Source organism: Oryctolagus cuniculus, chromosome 5 (assembly GCF_051225735.1).
Source record: "Oryctolagus cuniculus isolate XC-2025 breed Fujian yellow rabbit chromosome 5, ASM5122573v1, whole genome shotgun sequence".
In the NCBI taxonomy this organism is placed as follows: Eukaryota; Metazoa; Chordata; class Mammalia; order Lagomorpha; family Leporidae; genus Oryctolagus; species Oryctolagus cuniculus.
The window spans coordinates 163,251,312-163,279,071 of NC_142871.1; the positions used below are offsets into that span (position 1 = coordinate 163,251,312).

The following is a 27,760-nucleotide window of genomic DNA, read 5'->3' on the forward strand; positions in this document are numbered from 1 at the left end:
TGGGAAAATTTACTGGCTTTTCTGGGAGTGTCCCTCAGATTGGGAGTGTCCCATTTTCTGGGAGTGTAATTGTCACTCTAACCAATAACTAGGATGGGGATAGGCCCACAAGTGCATTGCTTGCCTGCTGCCGTATAATAAGTACAGAAATCCCCCTCGTGCTATGTCTTTAACGTAAAATTGTAGAAACTCATATCACACCCACCTGGACCAGGGCTGGCCATGGCTCAGAAATGCAAACACAAATGACACAGAGACGTTTGTCTTCAAGGAACAGGAGATTGGCACGTAAGTGAAGAATTTAGGAAGTCTGACAGAGGCGTCAAAGGAAGCAAACGAACGAGAGTCAGAGCGGGTGTGGGACGGCTCCACGGGCAGCAGCACAAGGCGACCATGAATACTGAAGAGTCGGTGGGCATTTTCTTTTAAGGTTTGTTTTATTTATTTCAAGGAGTTACAGAGAGAAGTAGAGACAGAGAGAGAGAGAGGTCTTCCATCCACTGGTTCACTCCCCAGATGAACACAACGGCTGGAACTGAGCTGATCCTAAGCCAGAAGCCAGGAGCTTCTTCCAGGTCTCCCACATGGGTGCAGGAGCCCAAGGACTTGGGCCATCTTCTACTGCTTTCCCAGGCCATAGCAGAGAGCTGGATCGGAAGTGAAGCAGCCAGGACTAGAACTGGTGCTCAGATGGGATTCTGGTGTCTTAGGTGGTGGCTTAACCCACTACACCATAACATCGCTCCCCCAACACACACACACACACACACACACACACACACACACACACTATAGTTTTAATTGTTAGAGAAGAAAGGAAAGCCTTTGGTAGGAGCAACTTAGCCGTGCTGGAAACAACATTATAAAATGTATTCCTTGGGCACAAGTTCATTTTGGCTTCCGCCGGGCATCCTGTGACAAGAGCAGGCATTAGCTTGATCCTGCATTCCTATAGCAAGAGCAGCACAGTGGAGGGAGACCACTAGAGTGGTTCTCACCCTGGGGCACACGTGTCCTATTCGGTATCTAGCGCTGTGCAAGGAATCACCCCGACACTGAAAACCACCGCCGTCTCATTTGCTCCTGAATCCGAGGCTCAGCACCTTGGGTTGGGCTCAGCTGAGCAGGGTTAGCAATGCCCAGGCCTCATACCCCAGATGTTCTACCGTAACAGAACTGGGATGGGACCCACTGATCAGTGGCCTAAACATCTCCCGAGGTGACTCTCGTTCACTCAGAGCTTCAGAGCCACTGGGACAGCACATGACCTTGAATCATGACTCAGTAGAAGCAATTCTTCCCCTCCAGTTAAAAATCTTAAGAAATATGAGACCCAGATTCACCAAAACACTCCTGAAAAAAATGAAGCTGGATTCACATGAGGGTATTTCAAACAGTTCATAAAGGGAACCTCACTGTGGCGTCCTGGGCTAAGCCACATAGGGGTGGGCATCCCGTCTGGGTGCTGGTTTGAGTACTGGCTGCTCCTCTTCCTATCCAGCTCTCTGCTTATGGCCTGGGAAAGCAGTGAAAGATGGCTCAGTTGCTTGGCCCCTCCACCCACGTGGGAGATCCTGAAGAAGCTCTTGGCTCCTGGCTTTGTATTGGCCCAACTATGGCTGTTGCAGCCATTTGGGAAGTGAACCAGCAGATGGGAGACCTTTTCCTCTGTCTCTCCCTCCTCTCTGTAACTGCCTCTCAAAATAAATAAAATTTTTTAAAAGTTCATGAAAAGTTTGCATTAAGAAAAAATTATGGGGCCAGTGCTGTGGCATAGCGGGCAAAGCCACCATCTGCAGTGCTGACATCCCATATGGGCACTGTTTTGAGTTCTGGCTGCTCCACTTCTGATCCTGCTCCCTGCTAATGTGGGAAAGCAGTGGGAAATGGCCCAAGTGCTTTTATGTATATTTCGCCAAAATTTTTAAAATAAAAGAGTAAAATTGGGGCCGGCACTGTGGCGTAGCAGGTAAAGCCACCGCCTCGAGTGCCAACATCCCATATGAGCGCCGGTTCAAGTCCCAGCTGCTCCACTTCTGATCCAGCTCTCTGCTGTGGCCTGGGAAAGCAGCAGGAGATGGCCCAAGTCCCTGGGCCCCTGCACCCACATGGGAGGCTGGAAGAAGCTCCTGGCTCCCGGCTTTGGATTGGCTCAGCTCTGGCCACTGCAGTTCACTGAATTGAACTAGCAGATGAAAGAGCTTTCTCTCTCTCTCTCTCTCTCTCTCTCTCTCTCTCTCTCTCTCCCCCCTCTCTGAAACTCTGCCCCTCAAATAAATAAGTAAATCTTAAAAAAAAAAAAAAAAGGGCTGCTCGATATTTTCAGAAAGCAGTCTTTTGCGTGTTGATCAGCATCCCTATCCAAACATCAGCAAAGTTTGGTAATCTTAGTTTTTGTAGGATTCAACAAGTTGACCCTAAAAGTTAGACAGAAGAGCCAAGCAATTCTGAACGGAGCCAAGTCAGACTAACACCGCCTGAGGTGAGAAATCACCGTGGAGCTACAGGAACCGGAACAACCTTGCACTGGTGTGACATGGACACAGGCATCGTGAAATCAGTGAGAGTCCTGGCAGGAGGCCTTGGGTTTCCGACTGATACTCAACGAAGACCCCATGAGGAAAACCAGAGCCTTCATTCCGTGTGACGCACAAAACTTCACTCACAGCCCTAACTATCGGGGCTGAGTAACGGAGTATATACACTAATGCCAAAAGTCTGAAAAAATAAAAATCCCAACTGAGTAGCTCTTAGCTTGTTTCACTCAGAGTATGGGTCAACATGGGTCAGAGTTCATGGTGGACTTTGCTGCTATTCTGGACACCTTTACCAACATTTTCCCCTCTGCAACCAAGTTTGCTAAGCTCTGAGCCCCTTGCAAGAAGCGTGTCGCATTTTCCCAAGGGATATCTGCCTTAAAATGAAAGGTGGCGGCCGGCGCCGTGGCTCACTAGGCTAATCCTCCGCCTTGCGGCGCCGGCACACCGGGTTCTAGTCCTGGTCAGGGCACCGGATTCTGTCCCGGTTGCCCCTCTTCCAGGCCAGCTCTCTGCTGTGGCCAGGGAGTGCAGTGGAGGATGGCCCAGGTGCTTGGGCCCTGCACCCCATGGGAGACCAGGAAAAGCACCTGGCTCCTGGCTCCTGGCTCCTGCCATTGGATCAGCGCGGTGCGCTGGCTGCAGCACGCCGGCCACGGCAGCCATTGGAGGGTGAACCAACGGCAAAGGAAGACCTTTCTCTCTGTCTCTCTCTCTCACTGTCCACTCTGCCTGTCAAAAAATTAAAAAATTAAAAATAAAATAAAATAAAATGAAAGGTGGCAAAATTTCTGAAAGATATTTTTAGGTAATATTTTTCATTTACATTATAGTCAAGCTACATCATCAGTATCCCATGAGGGCTTTTTACTTTTATATGCTGAACTCTTTATATTTTTACATATGTATTATTTTTAATAAAGGTTTATTTATTTATTTTGAAAGTCAGAGAGAGGGAGAGACAGAGAAAGAGACTCTCTATCCACTAGTTCATTCCCCAGGTGGCCACAGTGGCTAGCTCTGGGCCAGGCCAAAGCCAGGAGCCAGCAGTTTCATCCGGATCTCCCGCATGGGTGCGGGGGCCCAAGCACTTGGGCCATCCTCCACTGCTTTTTCCAGGTTGTTAGCAGGGAGCAGGATCAAAAGTCGAGCAGCGCTGGTGTTGCAGGTGGCAGCTATGCCCACCAAGGCACAACGCCAGCCCCTTTCTTTATTTATTTAGAGGTGAAAAATTTTTTTAAATGTATTTATTTGGCCTGGTACTGTGGCTTCGCGGGGTAAAGCCACTGCCTACAGTGCCAGCATCCCATATGGGCACTGGTTCGAGTCCCTGCTGCTCCACCCCTGATACAGCTCTCTACGACCTGGGAAAGCAGTAGAAGATGGCCCAAGTCCTTGGGCCCCTGCACCCATGTGGGAGCCCCGGAAGAAGCACCAGGCTCCTGGCTTCAGATCAGCCAAGCTCCGGCTGTTGCGGCCATTTAGGGTGTGAACCAGCCAGGGGAAGAACTCGCTCTGTCTCTCTCTCTCTCTCTCTCTCTCTCTCTGTAACTGCCTTTCAAGTAAATAAATAAATAAATCTTTAAAAAATTTTATTTATTTATCTAACAGGCAGAGTCACAGAGAGAGAAGGAGAGGCAGAAATCATCCATATGCTGGTTCACTCCCCAAATGGCTGCAATGGTCGGAGATGGGCTGTTCCAAAGCCAGGAGCCAGGAGCTTCCTTGGGGTCTCCCACACAGGTGCAGGGACCCAAGCACTTGGCCCATCTTCCACTGCTTTCCCAGGCCATAAACACAGAGCTGGATTGGAAGAGGAGCAGCTGGGACACAAACCAGTGTCCATATGGGATACTGGCACTGCAGACAGAGGCTTAGTCTACTATGCCACAGTGCCGGCCCTTAGATTTTTTATTGATTTATTTGAAAGAAAGCGTTACAGAGAGAGGAGAGAGAGGGAGATATCATCCATTTGCTGGTTCACTCCCTGAATGGCAGCAATGGCCAGAGCTGGGCCAGGCCAAAGCCAGGAGCCAGGAGCTTCATCCAGGTCTTCCACGTGGGTGCAGGGGCCCTAGCACTTGAGCCATCTACTGCTGCTTTGCCAGGTGCATTAGTGGGGAGCTGGATCAGAATCGGAGTGGCCAGGGATTGAAACAGCACCCATATGGGATGCTGGCACTGTAGGTGGCAGCTTAACTTGCTATGTCACAACACAGGCCCTATATAAATTTCAAAACAGTCACAAAATTATAGTAGAAGCAGTGGGATTTTTAAGCTGACCTCAAAACATAGTGAAAGCCGGCACCGCGGCTCAATAGGCTAATCCTCCGCCTTGCGGTGCCGGCACACCGGGTTCTAGTCCCGGTCGGGGCGCCGGATTCTGTCCCGGTTGCCCCTCTTCCAGGCCAGCTCTCTGCTGTGGCCTGGGAGTGCAGTGGAGGATGGCCCAAGTGCTTGGGCCCTGCACCCGCATAGGAGACCAGGAGAAGCACCTGGCTCCTGGCTTCGGATCAGCGCAGTGCGCCGGCCGCAGTGGCGGCCATTGAAGGGTGAACCAACAGCAAAGGAAGACCTTTCTCTCTGTCTCTCTCTCTCACTGTCCACTCTGCCTGTCAAAAAAAAAAAAAAAAAAAAAAAAAAAAAAAAAAAAAACCCATAGTGAAAACTCCCAGGCAGGTTCTAAACTCAGTGTTTTATGAAAGAATTTGTACCCATGTTTCAAATAATCACACCACGCCCCATAAATACATACAATCACTCAGTGTCAATTTTAAAAAGTTTTCAAGTTGTCATCCACGCAGAGTTTAATTGAGCCCAGGTGCCAATAATTTCTCAAATGCAGCTGTGATCATTCAGCCTAATTTATTCTGGAAACGTGACATGGAAAACCACTGAGTCTCTTTTCGCCAGGGGCTGAGAGGGGTCCCACATCCTGGGCCAGCAGCAGCGGTCCTGGGAGTTCACAGACCAGGGTGCCCGAGCATGGGGCTTTCCCGGCAGCCCATCAGGACGGAGCCTGCCCCCACTGAAATGCCCCCAGGGGAAGGCAACCCCTCAATTAATCTTTCCCAGGGCTTCCAGGGAGCTCAGAAGGGAGCGGACACGCCTCTCTCTGAGGGAGAAGCTGTGGGCTTGTTCATGTGCCCTGGATTTCTTCCAGCTTTGGAGTAGGTTCCCTTTCTTGCAATTCAGGAATGGGTGTGGGAAGCAGCCAGCGTCTCCGCCTCACCGGTGGCAGCGCCTTGGTCCAGCGCCTCTGCCAGCAGCAACGCGCAGGAGCCAGGAGACACTTTGCTTCTTTTTTCAAAAAAGATTCGAACCAAAGAAAAGCAGACCCCCTCCCCAGCAGGCTGAGGGAACTGTAACTGAAACAAGGATATGTACCCCAAACACATCTCCATCCGTCTCCTTAGCCGCAAACCCTCCATAGAATTGAATTCAAGAATAACCAGTCTTGTCTTTTAAGAGATTAAGTTTCCTCCTGGCAAATGAATTGAACTTTAAAGACTATTTTGGTGAGTAGAAGTAAAAATCCTTCAAGTAAAGTCCTTGCTTTTAGGATGTGTCCTGCTCTTCTCAGAGGCATCGGATCATTGTCCGGACATCCCTGAGTATGTCACAGATGTGACTCCGAGAGGCTGCTGTAGTGCAGGTTAGGCTGTGGTGTGCGACACCCACAGCCCACATCATGGTGCAGGTTCAAGTCCTCGCTCCTCTGCTTCTGACCCAGCTTCCTGCCAGTGTGCCCAGGAGGAAGCAAAGATGGCCCAAGTACTGTGGCCCCTGCCACCTATGTGGGAGACTCGGATGGTGCTCCTGGCTCCCGGTTTTGGTCTGGCCCAGTCCTGACTGTTCTGACTGTTGTAGGCATCTGGGGAGTGAACCAGCAGATGGAGGATCTCTCTCTCTCTCTCTGAAACTCTACCTTTCAAATAAATAAATCAATCTTAAGTGTGTGTGTGTGTGTGTGTGTGTATTTAGTGAAAACCTTCCCAGTAGGTTAATAAAACCCAGAAGCTTCATCTGGGTCTCCCACGTGGGTGCAGGGGCCCAAGCACTTGGGCCATTTTTTATTGCTTTCCTAGGCACATGAGTAGGGAACTGGATTAGAAGTGGAGCAGCCAGAACTTGAACCAGCACCCATGTGGGATGTTAGCATTGCAGGTGGCGGCTTTATGAATGAAAAGTAATGAATAATCTCTTGTTTTTTCTCCACGAGTCTCTGTGTGTGTGTCACTCTGCCTTTCAAGTAAATTAAAATAAATAAACTTAGGAAACTAGAATTACCATCGGATCCAGCAAAATTCCATGTCTGGATATATGCCCAAAAGAGCTGAAAGCAGGGACTTGAACAGACAGTTAAACACAGACACAAATGCAGAATGGGCCCCACTGATGTGCGGTACCCAGAGCAGTCAGGTTCACAGACACAAAGTAGAAGAGAGACGGCCAGGGACTGGGGAGAGGGGAAATGGCGGTTTGCGCCTACTGGGGACAGAGCTTCAGCTGGGGAAGAAGAGAAAGTTCTGAGTGCAGGTGCATGAAGGGACAGGTGCACAGCCTTGAGGGTGTGCCCAGGGCCACTGAAGTGTGCGCTTAAAAATGGACACAGTGGTACCCAATCGGTACCCAATACATTGTTTATATTGGTACCCAATCGGTACCCAATACATTGTTTATAGTCCGCATCCAGAAACGGCTCACTTTATAAAGCGGAAGCCTGTGTCTGACCTGGAGAGGGACACCTCCTGCCCACACCTGCTCTGCCGGGAAGTTCAGGTTCATGTCTGTGAGTTTCCCGCAGCCAGGCACACTCGGGCTGTGTGTTATCCTGGCGGCTGCCCATCCGCCATCACTTTCTCGGCGATTCTGTTAAGAGTCGCCCACCTAGAGACATTCCATTTCATGCTTGGGTCGAGAAGCACCTCTGAAAGTCTTAGCCTTGTGCTCCTGTCCACCGCTCTGTGTTGAGGCTCGGTGATGTCAGCCTGCCGCTGCCCCTCCCCCAGGGAGGCTGGCTGGGACACACACACACACACACACACACACACACACACAGCACCGCACTGTGTGAGAACTCCAGCTCTGGGCAGCCTGCGGCGGGAGGGCGGGGTTCTGGTGAGCCATGGGTCTGCCAGCCACTAATGAGGCTTCCCATGACTCATGCACGCTGCTTTATCTGCTCACCCCGCCTTCCCTCCTGTCCTCCGGGAGCCAGGAGCTCAGACAAAGGTGGGCAGGCAGAGGCTCCTGACTCAGGAGCCAGCCTGGCCTCCACAGCCCAGCCCCGACGGCGGCGCCTCCAGCCTGGCCACGGCTTTCCTCCCGGGCCCTCAGAGCCCTTGGGAACCACAGACAGAGGGATCCTTGTGCAGTCTCAAGGCAATGACCCCGGCTATTTCAGTGTTAAGACGAGAGTCGGGGCCGTGGCCAGGCCAACTATGCCCCAGGAGAAAGCAGGTCATTTCTCCCCTCCTGCCCCAGCCTTCTTCCTGCCGCTTTCTACATCCAGTCCCTATTTTCAATGAGTGAGGGAAACGGAGTAACAATTTTGTCCAAACCACAATCCACAGATGGCAGCCCGCTGCTCTCCAAAGGCCTGGACGATCCAGGTTTGTGTGGCTGATAAAAATCCTTTCTTTCTTGAATCTCCCAGGAATGCCCGCCTGCTCTTTCTTTAAAAAAAAAAAAAAAATTTATTTTATTGCAAAGGCAGAGTTAGGAGAGATGGAGAGACCGTCCATCAGCTGGTTTACTCCCCAAATGGCTACAACGTCTGGGGCTGGGCCAGGTAGCTTGGGACTCCATACAGGTCTCCCATGTAGGTGGCCTGGGCCCAGGTACTTGGGCTGTCACATGCTGCTTTCCCAGGGCATTTAGCAGGGAGCCGGATGGGAAGTGGAAAGGTCGGGACTCGAACTGGTGCTCACATGGAATGTCAATGTTGCAGGAGGCAGTGGCAGCTCAACCCGCCGTGCCATAACACCAACCCCTGCCTGCTCTTTCTCTACATTGTGTTTCTTATCATGCCAAGCATCCACTGGGAAGGCAGTGGCTTCAGGTCGTAAGACTCACTTGCTGTTGCTCCAACTTCCGTGTGCATACAAATCACCTGGGGAATCTTCAAACAAACAAACAAAGACACAGAATCTGATTCTGTAGATCTGAGCCACGTTGAAGATTCTGAAATGAATTCTCTGGGGCTGCCACCGACCACGGACCACATTTTTTTTTTTTTTTTTTTTTTTTTTGACAGGCAGAGTGGACAGTGAGAGAGAGAGACAGAGAGAGAAAGGTCTTCCTTTGCCGTTGGATCACCCTCCAATGGCCGCCGCTGCAGCCGGCGCACCGCGCTGATCCGATGGCAGGAGCCAGGATCCAGGTGCTTTTTCCTGGTCTCCCATGGGGTGCAGGGCCCAAGCACCTGGGCCATCCTCCACTGCACTCCCTGGCCATAGCAGAGAGCTGGCCTGGAAGAGGGGCAACCGGGACAGAATCCGGCGCCCCAACCGGGACTAGAACCCGGTGTGCCGGCGCCGCAAGGTGGAGGATTAGCCTATTGAGCCACGGCGCCGGCTCCACATTTTGAGTAGCAAGGAGCTGGACCGAGACAGCCACTGTAGACAGCACACAGAAATGACATCAGTGAGCCACCCGTTCCTTCCCACAGCTCCGGCTTTCCGGCAGCTGGGTTGCTTCTGAGTCTTTAATTATTCTGAGTCTTCAGGGCCTAATTTGCAAACCACGCTGAGGTTAGGACATCACAGCACTGTATGGGGGTTAGAAGTCGTCATCGTATAGCGCGTGCTCACCACAGTTAATAGACATACTCCTCTCTAGAGCAGTCCCTGGTGTAATTGTTTGCTAAGCAACATCCCAATGCAATAGCAGAAGAAAATTAATAGGAGGTCAGATGGGGGTGAAAAGAAAAGTTACCTTTCAAACCAATCATCCGCTGGGTGTCAAGTACATAGTCCAGGCTCCTAAGAGGTTTTACAGCCTCTTAACAGCCACAGCGCCTGACGTGACCTTTCACCCCTGTCATGTTATCCTTGCCGCTGGCAGTTGTCATGGCAACACTGATAGCCCATGGAATGCCGGACTCATCCAGGCAGTCTTGTGTTTTAAGTCTTCCAAACTGCCATGTTATCGATGAAAAGATGGCTGAGGCTCTGGAGCACATTTTGTGACTAATAAGATGGGCTGCAAAGTCAGACACCATCCCAGACCCAAGACCTCCCTCAACCCAAGGCAGGGTGGTGGCGGGAGGCCGTCACTGCAGCAGGAGCCTTGTGCGAGGTTCCCCGGATGTGCAGCCCCCAGGACGGCGGCAAAGTCTGCATCTGGTGGCACCTTCCACTGCAGCTGTCTGGAGGCATCCGTGTGGCGAGCACAGTGGAGACAGCACTGTCAATCCACCCACCAGGGCCAGCTCCAGAGGGGTGGAGTGGGACAGGGAGGAGAGCCAGGAGCTCCCCCGGCTCTGGCTTCCACTGTGCAGGTTTTCATTCTCTGCACAAATTCCTACAGCCTGACAACAGAACACTGCTCTTTGTTGTTGTTTTACCATTGGAGATATTTTTAAAGGTTTATTTATTTATTTGAAAGGCAGATCTATTGGGGGGTGAGACAGAAAGAGAGAGAGACAGACAGACAGACAGAAAGATCTTTCATCCACTAGTTCACTCCCCAAATGGCCAGAATAGCCAGGGCTGAGCTAGGCTGAAGCCAAGAGTGTGGAACTCCATCCAGGTCTCCCATGTGGCTGAGAGTGGCGCATATACTCGGACCAACGTATGCTTCTTTCCTAGGCTCAGTAGCAGGGAGTTGGATGGGAAGTGGAGCAGCTGGGACTCGAATCGGCACTCATATGGGATGCCAGCATTGCAGGCAGTGGATTAACCCACTGCGCCACAAAGCCAGCCCTGAGAAATATTTTATCTGCACTAATAAGTGTAGACAGTGTTACAAATATGCCTGTACCAGCTGTATTATGTATGGACGTTAATTTAAGGAAAACAAACACTGCAGGTGGTACATTTGATCATCTTCCTCCAAAAACTTCTCTTCCTTTTTCCAAAGCTCAGTGCTGTCTTGACTCTGATTCCCATGCATGGCTGACGCTACTGCTTCATACATCATATGATAATAACAAAACAGGAGCTGGTTCTGTGGCATGGTAGGTTACACCACCACCTGTGGCACCAGCATCCCTGAAGGGTGTCCACTTGAGTCCCAGCTGCTGCACTTCCGATCCAGCTCCCTGCTAATGGCCTGGGCAAGCAACGGAGGAGGCTCCTGGCTTCAGATAAGGCCACCTCTGGCTGTTGCGGCCATTTGGGGAGTGAACCAGCAGATGCAAGATCTCTCTCTGTCTCCCCCTCTCTCTATGGCTCTGCCTCTCAAATAAATAAATAAATCTTTAAAGGGGGGTAATTAAAAAAAAAAAACATAACAAACAGCCCTCTCTGCCCGTGGGTTCTACATCCACGTGTTCCATATTGACGGCTTTCCTCGTCATGATTCCCTAGACAATACAGTGTAATAGTTATTTACATAGCATTTACATTATGCTAGGTATCATAGGTCATCTAGAGATTTAAAGTATACAGTAGGATGTGCATAGGCTATTTGTTAGCCCTACACCATATTATCTAAGAGACTCGAGCATACCTAGGCTTTTGGCACCTGTGGGGCAGGGTATCCTGGGACCACCCCTCCACCCACAGACACCTAGGCATGGATGTGTGTTGGGGTTTGCATATCTTTATATTAATAGCAACCTACTGTTTGCAGGTGCTTGCAAACTTGATGTTGTCCGCACAGTGTTTCTGAGATGGATTCATGTTGAAACACGGGACTCTGGCTGATTAATTTTGTTTGTGGAGTGCTATGCTATTATAGGAAGAAAAACAATTCACCTTCCCATTGTCTAGTTCACAGGGACTTAAGTTGCTTAAAATTTTCTTTCTTACAAATAAGCTTCCTTGAACATCATCTCGTCGTGCACACGTCCCAGAGTTTCTGTACCCAAAGGTGGAAGAGCATGGGCACAGAGCGGGGAGGCGTCAAGTGTACTAGATGCTGAGAGTCAATTCGCCCTTCCAACGTGCGCCAGCGTACACGGCCTCCAGCACTTGCACGCACATCTTCACTAACACTGGGAACAGTCAGACCTTCCGCTTCCTGGGAGTCTGCTCGGAAGCAGTATCCAACCCCACTTGTTTACTTTTAATCATTGTTCCCAGTTGAGACAACAAACACCTTGAAGTGTGTTTGACAAATAAACACTGTGCATATGGGAGGAGTGCAACAGGTCTTGATGTAAGATGCGACATGTTTACCACAATCAAGCTGACACATCATCACCTCACTTAAGTTACCATTTTTGTGCATGAGGTCAGGACACAGGATCAAGTCTCTTAGCAAATTTCAAGCACACAACACAGCGTTATTAACGACACTCACGGTGCAGAAGGACGGACCTCTGTCCCTCTCCCTTCTTTAAACCGCTTTATCAACAACTAATTCCTATATCACGCCATTTACCCACCTGAAGTGCACAGTTCAGGGGTTTTTCATGTATTCACAGAGGTGTGAGACCACGAGCACAGCCAACTGCAGGGTGTTCTCCCTACCCTGAGAAGCAACCTGATTCCCATTGGCTGTATCCCTTTACCCCCCACCTCCAGCCCCAGGCAACCCTAACCAACTTTCTCTGATTTTTTTTTTGACTTTACATATAGCAAGGATTGTACATTCATTCTCATGACAAACTGCTACAGCCTGAATACTGAATACATCTCCCTTTTTTCCTTTATTATTGGGAAATATTTCTATCTGTGATTAGTTCCCATTTTAATTTTTCTCTCCCTAATTCCCAGTATGTCAGGAATGTCTTCCCACTGCTTACTGCCCACTTGGACTCTCTCGCTTATCAAATGACAATTTCCTTTTCTTTTTTTTTTTTTTAGCCAGCTTTTGATAGGATTGGTTTATCTTCCCTGTGTCTGTAGCAGTTAAATAATCATATAGTAATCCTTTTTAGGTTATGCATATTGCAGATAATACTGGGAAGCCTGGAGTTGGGTGTTCTGGCACCGTCCAGATCTTTCTCATCAGCAAAGCACTGACACACAAAGATAGAGAACCCTTCCTCTCCCCCAGAGCCACTGGCTCTTCACTTCCCAGGGGCAATAAATCCAGAGCCCTTTGCTACATTCCAAAGGGCTGTAAAAACCCAGAGAGCCCCCTCGCCTTTCCGGGAGTGGACATGTGTTTACTCAGAGAGAACAAAGGTCCCTCCCTGCATCTCCAGAGCGGGAGGGAGGGGCAGAGGTGCCAGCTGCATCTGTCAGTGCTCCGAGATCCACAGCTTCGGAATCCCCCCTGTGGTACAAGCAGTGTAGGACAGGGGCCACCTGGGTCTCCCCATTGCCCTGTGTGCAACCAGGGTTCCCTTCTCAGAAAACTCATGCTCCCCATACAGATGGGAACACTCAACATAATATCTTCTTCTCCTGGTCTGTGGCTTCTCTCTCCCCTTGGTTTATGCATTTTTGTTTTCATCATGGTAAAATAGACATACATAAAAGTCAGCCTTTTACCCACACTTAGTGTGCCATGTAACAGCACAAAGTACATTCACATTGTGCAGCCATTATCTGAACTTTTTCACCCAAAACTGAACCTCTGTACCCATCCCATAACCTCTCCCCAGTCCCCCTCCCCCAGTCGCTGGACACCCCCTTCTACTTTCTGTCGCTGTAATTTGACTGCTGTGGGTACCTCATGCAAGTGGAATCTCACAGCTCTTTGTCTTCCTGTGACTGGCCCGTTTCACTCGGCATCATGTCTTCTAGTTTCATCCATGCTACAACGTGTCAATTTCCTTTCTGGGACCAGCGCTGTGGCGCAGCATTAAGCTGCCCCCTTGCGAGGCTGGCATCCCATAATAGAGCGCTGGTTCAAGTCCCAGCTGCTCCACTCCCTGCCAATGCGCCTGGGAAAGCAGAAGAAGATGCCTCAAGTACTTTGGCCCTTGCCACGCACGTGGGAGACCTGCATGGACTTCCAGGCCCAGCCCCAGCCATTGCAGCCATCTGAGGAGCGAATCAGCAGGTGGAAGATCTCTGTCTCTCTCTCTCTGTTACTCTTTCACATCAATAAAATCTTAAAAACAAAAAAGCATTTCCTTCCTTTTAAAAACTTGCGGTCAAATACATACAACATAAAACTGACCACCTTAACCTTTCTTATGTGCACCGTTTGCTGGGGTAAATACATTCACACTCATCACCACACTCAGTGACAGAGCCTCTCATCTTGCAAAACTGAAGCCCTGCTCCTGGGAACCTACAGCTCCCCGTTCCCCCTCATTTCTTTGTGAGGCTGAATAATGTTAATTTCACCACACGTACAGACGGCATTGTTTTCCCCGTCCACCCACTGATAGACACAGGGTGCTTCCTCCTTTAGCTGATGGTGAAGACTGTTGCCATGAACACTGATCCACAAACATCTGTTTGAGTTCCTACTTTGTTTATGCTACCTTTGGATGAAACACAACCTTTCATTTTAACCCAGTGGCTTTTTCACATTCCCTGTGTTGCCTGTGTTTTGTATGTCCTATGGAAGATCATTTTTGAAACGTACTGCGATGGTGTCTTGCCTGGTCTCTGGTTCTCACGGCCCTGTGTTGTGATGCTGGGACAACCGGCTCTCAATGGGGTCTGGATCAGGGAATCCCAGAACTCGCTGGCTGGTCTCATGCAAGCCTTGGCTTCCTGGGCCCTCCTCAGTGTAGCGACCCCGGTTCCTGTTGGCTGGGTCCTGTGTGCTCTCACTCTAGTGAAAGAAGTCTTATATCTGGACTCCATCCAAGGGGCTTGGTTGGGTCCTGTGCCTGGACCTCTGGCCCTGGCCAGATCACCTGCCTGCCTATGGTCTGCTCAGCCGACAGCACTTTCTCTGCCTGCGTGCTCCAGGGACTTTCCTACTCTTTCCCCGGAGGTCAGTGTGGTGTAGGTGACCAGGGGCTTGCACTGTGGCCTTTTCCCCACTGCACTGCAGGCCTGCAGTTGTGGGGCCTCCAGTACTCAATACACACAGTATGACACTCTGACATATACAGAGTTGGTCTTCGTCCTCATTTCCTGGAATACCACGCCCAAAGTCCTGGAATCTTCAACCTGAGAAATGTCTTTCGGGGGCAGCACTGTGGCCCAGCCTGTTAAGCTACCATTCGTGACACCAGCATCCCATACGGGCACCGATTCAAGTCCCAGCTGCTCCGCTTCTGATCCAGCTCCCTGCTAATGCACCCAGGAAAGCAGTGAAAGGTGGCCCAAGCGCTTGGGCTCTGTCACATTTCTGGAAGAACAGGATGGAGTTCTAAGCTCCTGGATACAGCCTGGCTCAGTCCAGCCTATAGGGCCATTTGGAGAGTGAACCAGTGAATGGAACATCTTTCTGTTCTCTTCCTTTCAAAAATAAAATAAGTAAAAAAAGTGTCTTTTTTATACGACTGAGCGGACTGGCACCTCTTAGGGAACGTCAGGTTGGAGTTGGTCCCGGGAAAGACCAAGGCAGCATTAGAAGCTGGGACCTTTCAGCCCCGCTGCTCAACCTTTGGGGAGAGGAAAGGTTGGGTTGGTCACCAGAGGCCAGTGACGTGGCCAGTGACGTGGCCAGTGACGGGGCCAGTGACGTAGCCAGTGACGTGGCCAGTGACGTGGCCACACCCACGCAACAAACACGCCATAAAACTGAGCCAGGGTTTTGAGATTTTTCTCTATATATCATCAGACAAAGTATTATAGTCATTCCATAATTTCTTTCTTTTTTTTTTTTTTTTTTTTTTTTTGACAGGCAGAGTGGACAGTGAGAGAGAGAGAGAGAGAGAAAGGTCTTCCTTTTGCCGTTGGTTCACACTCCAATGACCGCCGCGGCTGGCGCACCGCACTGATCTGATGGCAGGAGCCAGGTGCTTCTCCTGGTCTCCCATGGGGTGCAGGGCCCAAGCACTTGGGCCATCCTCCACTGCACTCCCGGGCCACAGCAGAGAGCTGGCCTGGAAGAGGGGCAACCGGGACAGAATCCGGCGCCCCAACCGGGACTAGAACCCGGTGTGCCAGTGCCGCAGGCGGAGGATTAGCCTAGTGAGCCGCGGTGCCGGCCCATAATTTCTTTAAGGATTTAGTCACTTGTTTGAAAGATAGAGTTATAGAGAAAATTCATTTGTTTGAAAGAGTTATAGACACACACACACACACACATACAGAGAGAGAGAGAGAGAGAGAAATCTTCCATCTACTGGTTCACTCCCTAGATGGCGACAATGGCCAGGGCGGGGCCAGGCCAAAGCCAGGAGCTTCATCCAGGTCTCCCATGTGGGTGGCAGGGGCCCGAGCACTTGAGCCATCTTCTGTTGCTTTTCCCAAGCATATTTGAGGGAGCTGGATCAGAAGTGGAGTAGCGGCCGGCGCCGCGGCTCACTAGGCTAATCCTCCGCCTAGCGGCGCCGGCACACAGGGTTCTAGTCCCGGTTGGGGCGCCGGATTCTGTCCCAGTTGCCCCTCTTCCAGGCCAACCCTCTGCTGTGGCCAGGGAGTGCAGTGGAGGATGGCCCAGGTGCTTGGGCCCTGCACCCCATCGGAGACCAGGAAAAGCACCTGGCTCCTGGCTCCTGCCTTTGGATCAGCGCGGTGCGCTGGCCGCGGTGGCCATTGGAGGGTGAACCAACGGCAAAGGAAGACCTTTCTCTCTGTCTCTCTCACTATCCACTCTGCCTGTCAAAAAATAAAATAAAATAAAATAAAAGTAAATCAGGGGTCAGTGCTGTGGTATAGCAAGTAAAGCCACCACCCATGGTGCTGACATCCCACATGGGCACTGGTTTGAGTCCCAGCTGCTCCATTTCCAATCCAGCTCCCTGCTGAAGATGGCCCAAGTTCTTGGGACCCTGCACCCATAAAGGAGACCTGGAAGAAACTCCTGGATCCTGGCTCTAGCCTGGCACAGCGTCCACCATTGCAGCCATTTGGAGAGTGAACCAGTGGATGGAAGATCTCTCTCTCTCTAACGCTGTCTCTCAAATAATAAGCAAATCTTTTAAAAAGAGAAGGAACGCGAATCAACAACAGGACTGAAAGCAAAGTCTCAGGGGGCGTTTGACTTCCTCCTGCTCAGCTGCACTGTGTCCCACGTGGGTGCATGCACGGAAGAGGAAACGCGACACGGGCACGTGATCCAGGTTTTAAAAGAAAGGGGATTCCGACCCAGGCTACAGCCTGGGTGAATCCCGAGGACACGGAGCTCAGCGACACTGAGCCGGTCACAGAAGGACAAATCCTGGGGAGTGGAATTCACGGGGGCAGAGGCAGAGCAGGGTTTCAGGAGTGGGGGAGGGAGGAAGAGGAATCGGCACTGGACGGGCGGAGTTTCTGTTCTAGAAGGTGAGCAATTCCTGCAGCTGGAGGGTGGTGACGGCGTGACAGAGCGAACGTGCTGAATGCCACTGAGCTGGGAGAGCCGCAAGATGTCTGTCCAGGAAAGATTCCATCCAGAGCCCCTCACCAGAGCCTCACTGAACTCCGGCACGGCCGCCAGCAGCTACTGCTGAGCCCTGGGAGCACCTGGCGCCCACAGAGTGCCCGTCTGGAAAAACGCAAAGCGGTCAAAAGAGTTTACCAATCGCTCCAGGCAACTCCCTTTCCCAGGGCGTTTACTTAAATGGTCTGACAGCTGGCAATCTTTCCTCTGTCCCTTTGAGATGTGTGGGGGTCCTTCAAAAAGTCTACGGAAAATGGAATTAGAAGATAAGTTTATTTTGCTGCAAAAAGATTGTGAAATCCATGCATAGTTTTTATTATTTTTTTCCCCAAAGAAACCTTTTATTTATGAAATGCACAGTTTTTTCACAATGCACTTTTCCCAGGTACTTTTTGGAGTTTCCACCTGGATGTTTCTACTACAACCCAGTAGAACCTACATTGTGTGTGTGTGTGTGTGTGTGTGTGTGTGTAGTATTTATTTGAAAGGCAGTAAGAGGGGCTGGCACTGTGGTATAGCAGTTAAAACCACCGCCTGCAGTGTCGGCATCCCTTATGGGTGCTGGTTCAAGACCAGGCTGCTCCACTTCCAATCTGGCTCTCTGCTATCACCTGGGAAAGCAGTAGAAGATGGCCCACGTGCTTGGGCCCTGCACCCATATGGGAGATCCAGAAGAAGCTCCCGGATCCTGGCTTTGGATTGGCTCAGCTCTGGCTGTTGCAGCCATTTGGAGAGGGAACCAGCAGATAGAAGACCTCTCTCTCTCTCTGTCTCTCCCTCTCTCTATAACTGCCTGTCAAACAAATAAATAAGGCTTTTAAAAATATTTATGTATTTGAAAGGCAGAGTGTCACAGAGAAAGAGAGAGAGGACTTCCATCTACTGACTCATTCCCTAAATGTCTGAAACAGCCAGGGCTCAGTTGGGCTGAAGTCAGGAGCCTGGAACTCCATCCGGGTCTCCCACATGGATCCAAGTACTCAGGGCACCGTCCACACTGCCTCCTACACGCATTAACTGGCTTGGAAGCAGAGAAGCCAGGCGCTGAATTGGTGCTCAGATATGGGATGCAGGTGATGGAGAACTCACCCTAATCTGCTGTTTGTTGACAGGAATCTGTCCCAGCTAAGAAGAATCTATGAGGGTTAGAAAGTAGAAATTATATTTTCCCGCCCTTCAAAAGCAGAGGGATGCTTGTGTAACAGCAAATAATTCCCTGTGGTCAGAACTGGAAAGTTTGTTTGTTTGTTTGTTTTTAAGATTTATTTTATTTATTTGAAAGACAGAGTTACAGAGAGAGGTAGAGACAGAGAGATCTTCCATCTGCTGGTTCACTCCCAGATGATCTCAATGGCCGGAGCTGCACCAATCCAAAGCCAGGAGCTTCCTCCAGGTCTCCCATGTGGGTGCAGGGGCCCAAGGACTTGGGCCATCTTCTACTGCCCTCCCAGGCCATAGCAGAGAGCTGGATTGGAAGAGGAGCAGCCAGGACTAGAACCAGTGCCCATATGGGATGCCAGCATTTCAGGCCAGGGCATTAACCCACTGCACCACAGCGCCAGCCCCGGAACTGGAAAGCTTCTGTTTGAAAGGAGCTGACCAGAAAGGAATTCAGAATGGTAGCTAGCAAGCAAATCAGAAAATGTCTTGATTTAACTCTGCAGGTTGGGGGGAGGGAAGCGTTGCTGGTTGGGTTTTGTTTTTTGTTTATTTGAGAGACGACAGAAAGACAGAGATAGCTCGCATCTGCTGGTTCACATCCAAATGCCTATAATAACCAGGACTGGACCAGAGCCACAGCTGGTGCCGGGAGCTCAAGCCAGGTCTCCCACGTGAGTGGCAGGAACCCAGCTACTTGAGTTATCACTGCTACCAGAAGCTGGAATTATCAGCCAGAGCCAGGACTTGAACCCAGGCACTCTGGGTATGGGAGCCAGGCGCCCTAACTACTGGGCTAAATGCCCGCTCCACCCTGCAGGCTTTTCAGGAGAAGATGAGATTGATCCCAGCACACATCAGGAAAGGAAGTCCAGCAGCCCCGTGTTGGAGAGAGCGTGGAGGCTGGGGAGAAAACGCGGGAGCTAGCGCGGGGCCAAAGCGAGCAGAGCAGTGGGAGAGGAGGAGAGAGGACGTGGCCGTCCCCAGCAAGGCGCTGGGAATGAGAGACAGAGGCAGGCAGAGGCAAAGCCCGTGCTGGGGGAGGGGCAGAGACAGCGTGCAGGGGAGGAACACCTGTGGGGGGAGATGGACAGCAGAGACTCGGGCTGTTTGAGTCAGAGAGGCCACTGGGAGGTCCACTCACACACAACGTAACCCTGGTCCCGATCCAGTACTTCCTCAGCCGGCAGTGGGCAGGCTCTGCTGGGTGAACGAATCCACAGCCCTGCCTTTCCTCTCCCACTCTGCAAAAACCAAATCCTCCACACACTGAGCTCAAACTCGAGACTGAGCGAGGCCAAAACCATAAAACGATAAAAAAGCGAACAGCACACCAGCTCTGCTTGCTGGAGCTTCGTTACCAGTTCCTGGATGGGAGGGTTTGTGGCTGTGTCTAAACCAGGGTTTCTCAAACTTTGATGTAAACATGAATCTCCTGGGGATGATATTAAAAAGCAGATTCTGGGGCCAGTGTTGAGGCGATGGGCTAAGCCTCTGCCTGTGACGCCGGCTTCCCATCTGGGTGCTGGTTCAGGTCCCGGCTGCTCCACTTCTGATTCAGCTCCATGCTAATGTGCCTGGGAAAGCAGCGCAATATGGCCCAAGTGCCTGGGCCCCTGCACACATGTGGGAGGCCTACATGGAGCTCCTGGCTTTGGCCTGGCCCAGTCCTGGCTGTTGTGGCCAGTTTGGGAGTGAACCAGCCAATGGAAGACCTCTGACTGTGTGTGTGTGTGTGTGTGTCTCCCTCTCCCCTACCCTCTCACAGTCTCCCTGTGCCTTTCAAAATAAATACATCTTAGGGGAAAAGCAGATTTTTGGGGCCAGTGCTGTGGCACAGTGGGTTAAAGCCCTAGCCTGTGGCACCAGCATCCCATATGAGCACCGGTTTGAGTCCAGCTGCTCTTCTTCCGATCCAGCTCTCTGCTAATGCACCTGGGAAAGCAGCAGAAGACGGTCCAAGTCATTGGGCCCCTACACCCATGTGGGAGACCCAGAAGCAGCTCCTGGGTCCTGGCTTCAGACCAGCCCCGCTCTGGCAGTTGTGACCATTTGGGGAGTGAAACAGAGGGTGGAAGACCTCTCTCTCTCTGTCTCTCTTTCTCTACCTCACTCTGTAACTCTTTCAACTAAATAAATTTTTAAAAAATTGAAAATAACTGCCAACTTTCTAAAAAAAAAAAAAAAGCAGATTTTATTGTGTAGGTGGGTGGAGCCTGAAGTCCCGCATTTCCAACACGCTCCCTGGTGGTCCCCATGCCACTGCTCTGGGGCCCAGAGGGGAGAAGAGGGAATGATGGGAAATGGTCACCTGTGGCCCCTGAGTGACAGGCCTGCCCCCAAGGGCACTTGCGCAAGTAGTGGTGAGAACAGGATGGGAAGCGCTGGGAGGCCACGCACACCTCACACCTCGCTCCAAGCCCAGCTCTGAACCGTATCAGCAGGGGCGCCCTTGGCAGACGCGTCTCCCCACTAAGGACCCTCAACATGTAAACAACACCGGAAAGGCCACTTCGCAGGATGGCATTCGGGGTGTCCACTGTGTACTAGGGGTTCTGCCAAGCGAGCATGGTGCCCTTGAAACCTAAGCCAGTCTAGGCCATAGCACCCTGACCACGCCTGATTTTGTCTGCCATCGGAGCGCTCTATTCCCACATGACCCTCAGTGGCTCTGTTTCTAGGCTACAAACAAGGAGAGTGGGGTAGGGGGAAGGATTGCCTGTGGGGTGCAATATAAGCTGGTGAGCTCCGGACCAGCCTCTGGGGCTTCAAATCTGAGTTCTGTCCCTGAATTGCCGCATATCTGCTCGACTTTGTTTCTTTAAAAAAAAATTATTTATTTGAAAAACAGAGCTACAGAGAATGGGAGAGACAGAGAGAGATCTTCCATCTACTGGTTCACTCCTCAAATGGCTGCAAGGGATAGGGCTGGGCCAGAACAAAGCCAAAAGCCTGGAACACCCTCTGGGTCTCCCACATGGCTGCAGGGGCCCAAGGACTCAGGCCATCTTCTGCTGCTTTCCCAGGCACATTAGCGGGGAGCTGGACCCATAGGAGCAGCTGGTGCTCATGCGGGTTGCCCGCATCATGAACAATGGCTTAGCCCACTGCACCAAACGCCAGCCTGTGGCTTATTTCACTTAGCATAATGTTTCCAAGATTCATCCTGTTATTTTTTTTTTTTAATTATTTGACTTATGTGAAAAGCAGAGTTAGAGAGAGGAAGAGAGAGAAAGAGAGAGAGAGAGAGGTCTTCCATTCATGGGTTCACTCCTCAGATGGCTGCAACAGCTGGAGTTGCACTGATCTGAAGCCAGGAGCCAGGAGCTTCTTCAGGGTCTTCCCACATGGGTGCAGGGGCCCAAGGACTTGGGCCATCTTCCACTGCTTTCCCAGGCCATAGCAGAGAGCTGGATTGGAAGTGGAGCAGCTGGGACTAGAATCAGCGCCCATATGGGATGCTGGCACTGAAGGCAGCGTCTTTACCGCTATGTCACAGCACTGGCCTCCAAGATTCATCCTTATGGTTACCTGTTGCAAAGGCACTTCATTCAAGTTTAAGGCTGAATAATATTCTACTGTGTGGATGTCACCACCTTTTGTTTATCCATTCATCAGGGCACAGATTTTTGAGCTGTTTGCACTTTGAGGCTATTGTGAGTAATGCTTTGGAAATATCAAATCTTGATACACACTGACTGCGAGATATCCTAGTACTCAAAACCAGAACTGAGTAGCATGCTGTGCCACCTGATAGAGAGTGCTCTTCATTCTAAGGCACGTTAAAATACATTCTGATACATCCATGAAAAAAAAGTCAAAATCTCATATAAATCAAACCCTTCCTTGGGGTCAGCCACATGGTATAGGAGTAAAGCCACGAGCTGCAGCACCAATGTCCCATGTAGGAGAGCAGGTCAAGTCCCTGCTGCTCCGCTTCTGATCCAGCTCCCTGCTAACCCACCTGGGAAAGCAGCAGATGTTGGCCCCGCCACGCATATGGGAAATCTGGGTAGAGTTCCAGGCCCCGGATTTCAGTCCTGGTTGTTACTCAGCCATCGGTGGGGGTGAACCAGTGAATACAAGATCTCCCCCCACCCTGCCCACTCTGCCTTCCAAATAAAAATAAATAAATAAATAATTTTTTAAATCCTCCTTGAACCTTGAACCTTCCCTGTTGCCTCCTCCTGCAGCTACGCTGAGATGCCCCTCCCCTTCTGCATTCTCAGGCCCTCCCCCTCCCCCTCCTGCACAACACCTTTCTTACTTCACAGTGCTTTTTCCCCCTAACCCGTCTGTTTGCCAAGATGCACAATCAACCCTGCCAAAGTAACTCATCCTGGAAAAAAATGCAAAGGCCTGGCACGCCCAGGCTTGAACTGATAGTCATTTTTGCCATTAGCGCTTTGCCTGCAGGCCAGGAGGTTTGTTGGAACCAGCCTTGCCCCCCACCTGGGCAAGCGTGAAGCGGGGGTATTTTTCAAGCCCGGGCTTACTGAGTCCCTGGCTCAGCAGTTTCCTGAACAGAGATCAGAATCAGCAGCAGCTGGACAGCCACTAGCCCCAGACTTGGAGAAGCAGGAGGTCTGGAGAAGTCACACACATGTGCACACGCACATAACACGTGCCCCCCCCCACACACCAACACGCAAACACATGCACACGCCCTCCGGAGAAGTAGCTCTGCTAGGAGTCTGTCGTAAGACTCAGAACGAAGTAAACCAAACCACTGTCACAGCACTGAGAGCGCCCGCCTCCCACTGCCACCGCCATCCGAGTTCAGGAGAATCCCCGCCACGCAGGTGTGCAGGCCTTGTTCACCAGGGTGGGGGTCCCAGGGAGCGGAAGGCCGGGGCTCCTGGTCAATTCTTACTCAGGAGCTAAGGCCATCCTGCTGGAGGAATGAATGAAACTTGTTTGGATGTTAAATTTTATGTGTAATTGTCTCCGCGGCTGAACGTTCCATCACAGACTACAAACACTTCTCTTTTCCTTTCCATTCGCGCTCTGGGCACGGCAGCCTCTGCCCTGAGCTATTGCGACTCACTCAGCCCCTGTCCTATCCATGCTACCCAAAGGCACGGCTTGCTTTACCTCCCACAGAACCCTGGCAGTCCCCTCCTCCAAGCCGTTCTGGGGTCCCCTGGTAGCCAACAGGACAAAGTCCCCATTCTCAGCCTGGAGCATGGACATCCATCCAGGATGTGCCGCGGTTGGGTCCCTACTGTCTTCCCGTGGTTCTCCCACACACACCTCCCACCCAAAAGGACAGCTCCCTTTGCTGAGCACCTGGGCACATCCAGCTCCTCGCTCGCTTCCTCTCTTTGCGGAGTGCTCTTCATTCCCTCATTCAACCAACACCAGAGTAGCTGAGTTCATTTGGGTGTAACCGAGGGTGTGAAGTCGCACGGGGCTGGGCCCCAGCATATAGGAGAGGCAGGGAACCAGCATTGGGGATGGTCAGGGCGGAGGAACCTCAGCTACACTGGCTGACCGCTTCCAGCACCCTAGAGGGCAGATAGCAGGTGGCCAAGGTCTTTATGCCCAAGTCACTCTGCTACATCTCACTCCAGGCCCCACCTCCCCACCGAAGCAGCCCTGGCCACTGTAGGCCTGAGCGGGTACTCCTGGGGATAGGAACGAAGCTCTGACCTTCGGCATTTGGCCATGTTTTTTTGAGTTTTTTTTTTTTTTTTTAAGATTTATTTTATTTATTTGAAAGAGTTACAGAGAGATGTAGAGACAGAGAGAGAGGTCTTCTGTCCGCTGGTTCACTCCCTAGGTGGCCGCAATGGCTGGAGCTACATTGATCCAGAGCCAGGAGCCAGGAGCCTCTTCCAGGTCTCCCATGTGGGTGCAGGGCCCAAGGACTTGGGCCATCTTCTATTGCTTTCCCAGGCCATAGCAGAGAGCTGGATCAGAAGAGAAGTAGCCAGGACTAGAACCAGCGCCCATATGGGATGCTGGCGCCTCAGGCCAGGGCTTTAACCTGCTGTGCCACAGTGCAGGCCCCTTGAGTGTTTTTAGCTTTGTGTGCATGTTACACCTTGTCCTCCCCCCCCCCCCCCCAGGAGGAGTCCCCATGTGCTGGGAGGGCATTATCTCTGCACAGGATTTTGTACAGAGGAGGCAGCTAATAAAAGCATCTGCTGGATGTGCACACACAGCACGTGCTTACCTATCCAACGTCCTCTATCTCCCCGACACCTCCACCCCCCAAATTTAGTTCCGCCTCCCAGGGTAATGACCCCTTCCTGTTTCCCAGGAATGCTGGGGATGAATCCCTGTATTTCCATCAGAGGACGTGAGCCGTTAAGATGAGAAACACGAGGTTTTGCTGGCTACCGTTTACAAGACACGTTAGCTACACTGTGCCTGGTATAGGGGCTTCCACGAACTCCTTCCATGTGCACGTGATGTCTCCTTATTTAAACTGGATTGGAAATGTGAACAGGGAGAGTGCAGAGTGAGGGGGAAAACTTACTTTTTGGGATTTACCTTTTCTGCAGAGTCTGGCACGATGCGCGCTGAGCACTGGGCTCAGACGCCACAGCAAGCAGCCGCCAAGTCTGAAGACCCGCGCCCGGGAACCGCAGCCCGGAGCTGGCCTCCGCCTTGGGCGGGCCGCGGCCTCCTCCCGCTCCGCCCTCCTGCAGAAGCTTCCACACCCAGGCTCCAAGCACCCTCCCGCTTTTGTCTCTGGGAGAAAATGCTGCTGAGCGCGGACAAATTCTGCAAGGAGATTAAAAATAATTGGAGGAGATGCCCAGGTTAGCACCCGTCCCCCTCCCCTCTGGGCTGTGGTCAGGATGCATGGTGCGTGGTGGGCGTGGCCTTCCCGGGAAGCACTGGGCGTGGTTGACCACACCCTCCTCTCCAGGGCCCTCCTTCCCTGGTCTGGGGACCCCTAGACTTTTCCACTTCCTCCCACCTCCCCTCCTGGCCAGTTTTCAGACTGCCACACTGTCCCCACCCTTCCCGCCTTTCAAGATTGACAGGGAATAAATTTTGACTTATGCATATTTGAGAGAGAGAGACAGGCCTCTTAGAGAAAGCTCTTCCATCCATTGGTTCACTCCCCCACAGGCCTGCAACAGCCAGAGCTGGGCTGGGCTAATGTTGGGGGCCAGGAACTCCATCCAGGTCTTCTAGGTGGGTGACAAGGGCCCAAGTACTTGGGCCGTAACCCACTGCCGGCCGGGGTGCATCAGCAGGAAGCTGGAATTGGGAGCAAGGTTGGGACTTGCTCTCATGGAAGCCCCCACTCGATGTGGGAAGTGGGGGCCCGAGGGGGCGGCCCCTCTCTTCTGTTCCTGACTCCTCCCTCCCCCTCTGGACAACTCACTTACTCCACACTATCAAGGACCCCTAGGATGGAAGCACTAGGCAGGTGGTCCACAGGGGCAGGTGAGCTGGAATTTCAGCTTTCCCCGCCCACCTGTCAGTTTGACACGCCCACCTGAAGGGAAAGGAAGGAAAGCACAACCCTGATAAGTGGCTGCTCCCCATTATCTGGGAAGCAGCTGCCCGTGGTGATCCTGTCTACAGAGAACGTCCTACCCTCTACTTTCTGTACCTCCCATCATAAACCTGTCCTCTCTCTGTTGGAAGTGTTGTCTCAAGTCATGAAGACCGGTTCCCCACACGGGGTCCCAAGTCAGGAAGGCTGCAACTTAACCCCCCCAACACCATAAGGGTTAGGGCGTGATGCTAAGGAACCTGTAAATAGCGTAAGAAACCTGGGCTTGGGGCCAGCGCTGTGGCGTCATGGGCTAAAGCCTCCCCTTGTGGCCCCCACATCCCATGTGGGTGTTGGTTTGTGTCCCGGCTGCTCCTCTTCGATCCAGCTCCCTGCTGTGGTCTGGGAAAGCAGTGGAAGATGGCCCAAGTCCTTGGGCCCCTGCACCCACGTGGGAGACCTGAGAGAAGCTCCTGGCTCCCAGCTTCAGATCAGCTCCAGCCATGGCAACCATTTGGGGAGTGAACTGGCTGACGGAAGACCTTTCTCTCTGCCTCTGCCTCTCTGTAACTCTGCCTTTCAAATAAATAAATAAATCTTTTTAAAAAATGATACCCAGGTCTGTAACAGCCCCACATCTTCACAACTGTTTGCACACTTGCCTCTGGGATCTCGCTCCCTCTCCGTACCTGATTCTCCACCGACTGGCAGTCTCCATGGGTTGGTAACAGATGAGCACTCAATCAGCCATCAGAAAAGGAGCCAGAGGAAACACACCACCGTCCCCTCCCCCCAGGGCTGCCTCTAAAACTCCTCCCAGGGCCAGAAACCTGAAACCTATGGTCGAGAAGCTGCTGCCGCAAACTGATGCCAGCTGAAGATACTCACTGTGGCTGCCATGACCTGAGGCTAATTCTAATGCAACCAGGATAGAAGCACCACAGCTGACACTCCTCCTCCCGTCATGCACCTGAGGTCATACCGCTCCAGAGACTTTGTAAGCAGGCCAGAAAATGGGCCTGGAAAACTCTGACCTGTGCCTCCAGAGCACGTCAAGTGATGACCCAAGCCTTGTGGATTGCAGCTTGCTCCACAGTGTGCTTGTGCACGTTTGCTTTGCTAATGAATTGTACTCCTCTGCTGGCCTTTATCTGTGTTCTCGGATTCTTTTGTGCGTCAGAGACAAGAACTTGGACCCTCCTTCCGCCAGCAGAGGGATCACGGTCTATAGGTGTCTCTGGTCCCGTCTCAGGAGCTGCGTGCGTGCTGTGAGCCGTCCTCGGTTCCGCCGCTCGGCTCCGCTGCCTCCGGGCTCTCTCCCAGTCTAGCTTCTGCACGTTGGCCGAGGGGCGAGTTCTAAACATGCCAGTCTGGTGACGCTCTTGCCCTACTTACGTTCCTCCAGTGGAATCACACTGTTCAAAGCAGTGGTTCCGAAATCGGCCTCACACAACCGGGAGCTGTTAAAGCATGGAGACTCCCAGGGCTCCTGGCGGTGAGTCAGGGCCCCCAGGGAGCCCTGGGCCGTCAGCCCCGCTGCCTGCCGGGCTGATGCTGAAGATCTCTTGCCTGAAGAATCAGTTTCGAGTTCCTTCGGAGGACCTTGGCTTTTGGTTTCGTTGTCCCACACCACTTCCATTCCCTGCCTGAGATATTCTGCCTCCTGAGAGCTCTCTGATGGCCCCAGGCAAAGCCAGTTCCATCACCCCTGGCCCAGAGGATGTCATCCGCACCACCTCTCCCACACCACTTAGCACAGTGTATCTGCGTTCCATTTCTTTTTTAAAAACGTTTATTTACTTTAAAGGCAGAGTTACAGAGAGAGAGAGGGAGAGACAGAGAAAGGTCTTCCATCTGCTGGTTCACTTCCCAGATGGCCTCAACGGTTCCTGGAGACCCAGAAGAAGCTCCTGGTTCCTGGCTTCAGTCTGAAGCAGCCTTGGCCATTGAGATCATCTGGGGAGTGAACCAGTGGATGGAAGATCTCTCTCTCTGTAACTCTGCCTTTAAATAGATAAATCTTTAAAAAAAATAGGTAAAATAAATAGAT

General features: G+C 51.7%; 1 long non-coding RNA gene across 5 annotated transcripts; it reads right to left on the reverse strand.

The window, feature by feature from the left end:
* Positions 1 to 609: 609 nt before the first annotated feature.
* Positions 610 to 26,587, reverse strand: LOC127493212 (uncharacterized). 5 transcript variants are annotated; one of them, XR_016234326.1, is made up of 3 exons: positions 26,400 to 26,586; positions 24,750 to 24,983; positions 610 to 647 (listed from the first exon to the last, which is right to left on the reverse strand). It is a non-coding gene; the product is annotated as an uncharacterized LOC127493212 (long non-coding RNA). The 5 variants fall into 5 exon arrangements; XR_016234327.1 differs by having other exon boundaries at positions 633 to 647; positions 24,736 to 24,983; positions 26,400 to 26,587; XR_016234328.1 differs by lacking the exon at positions 610 to 647 and adding an exon at positions 21,644 to 21,661.
* Positions 26,588 to 27,760: the final 1,173 nt, after the last annotated feature.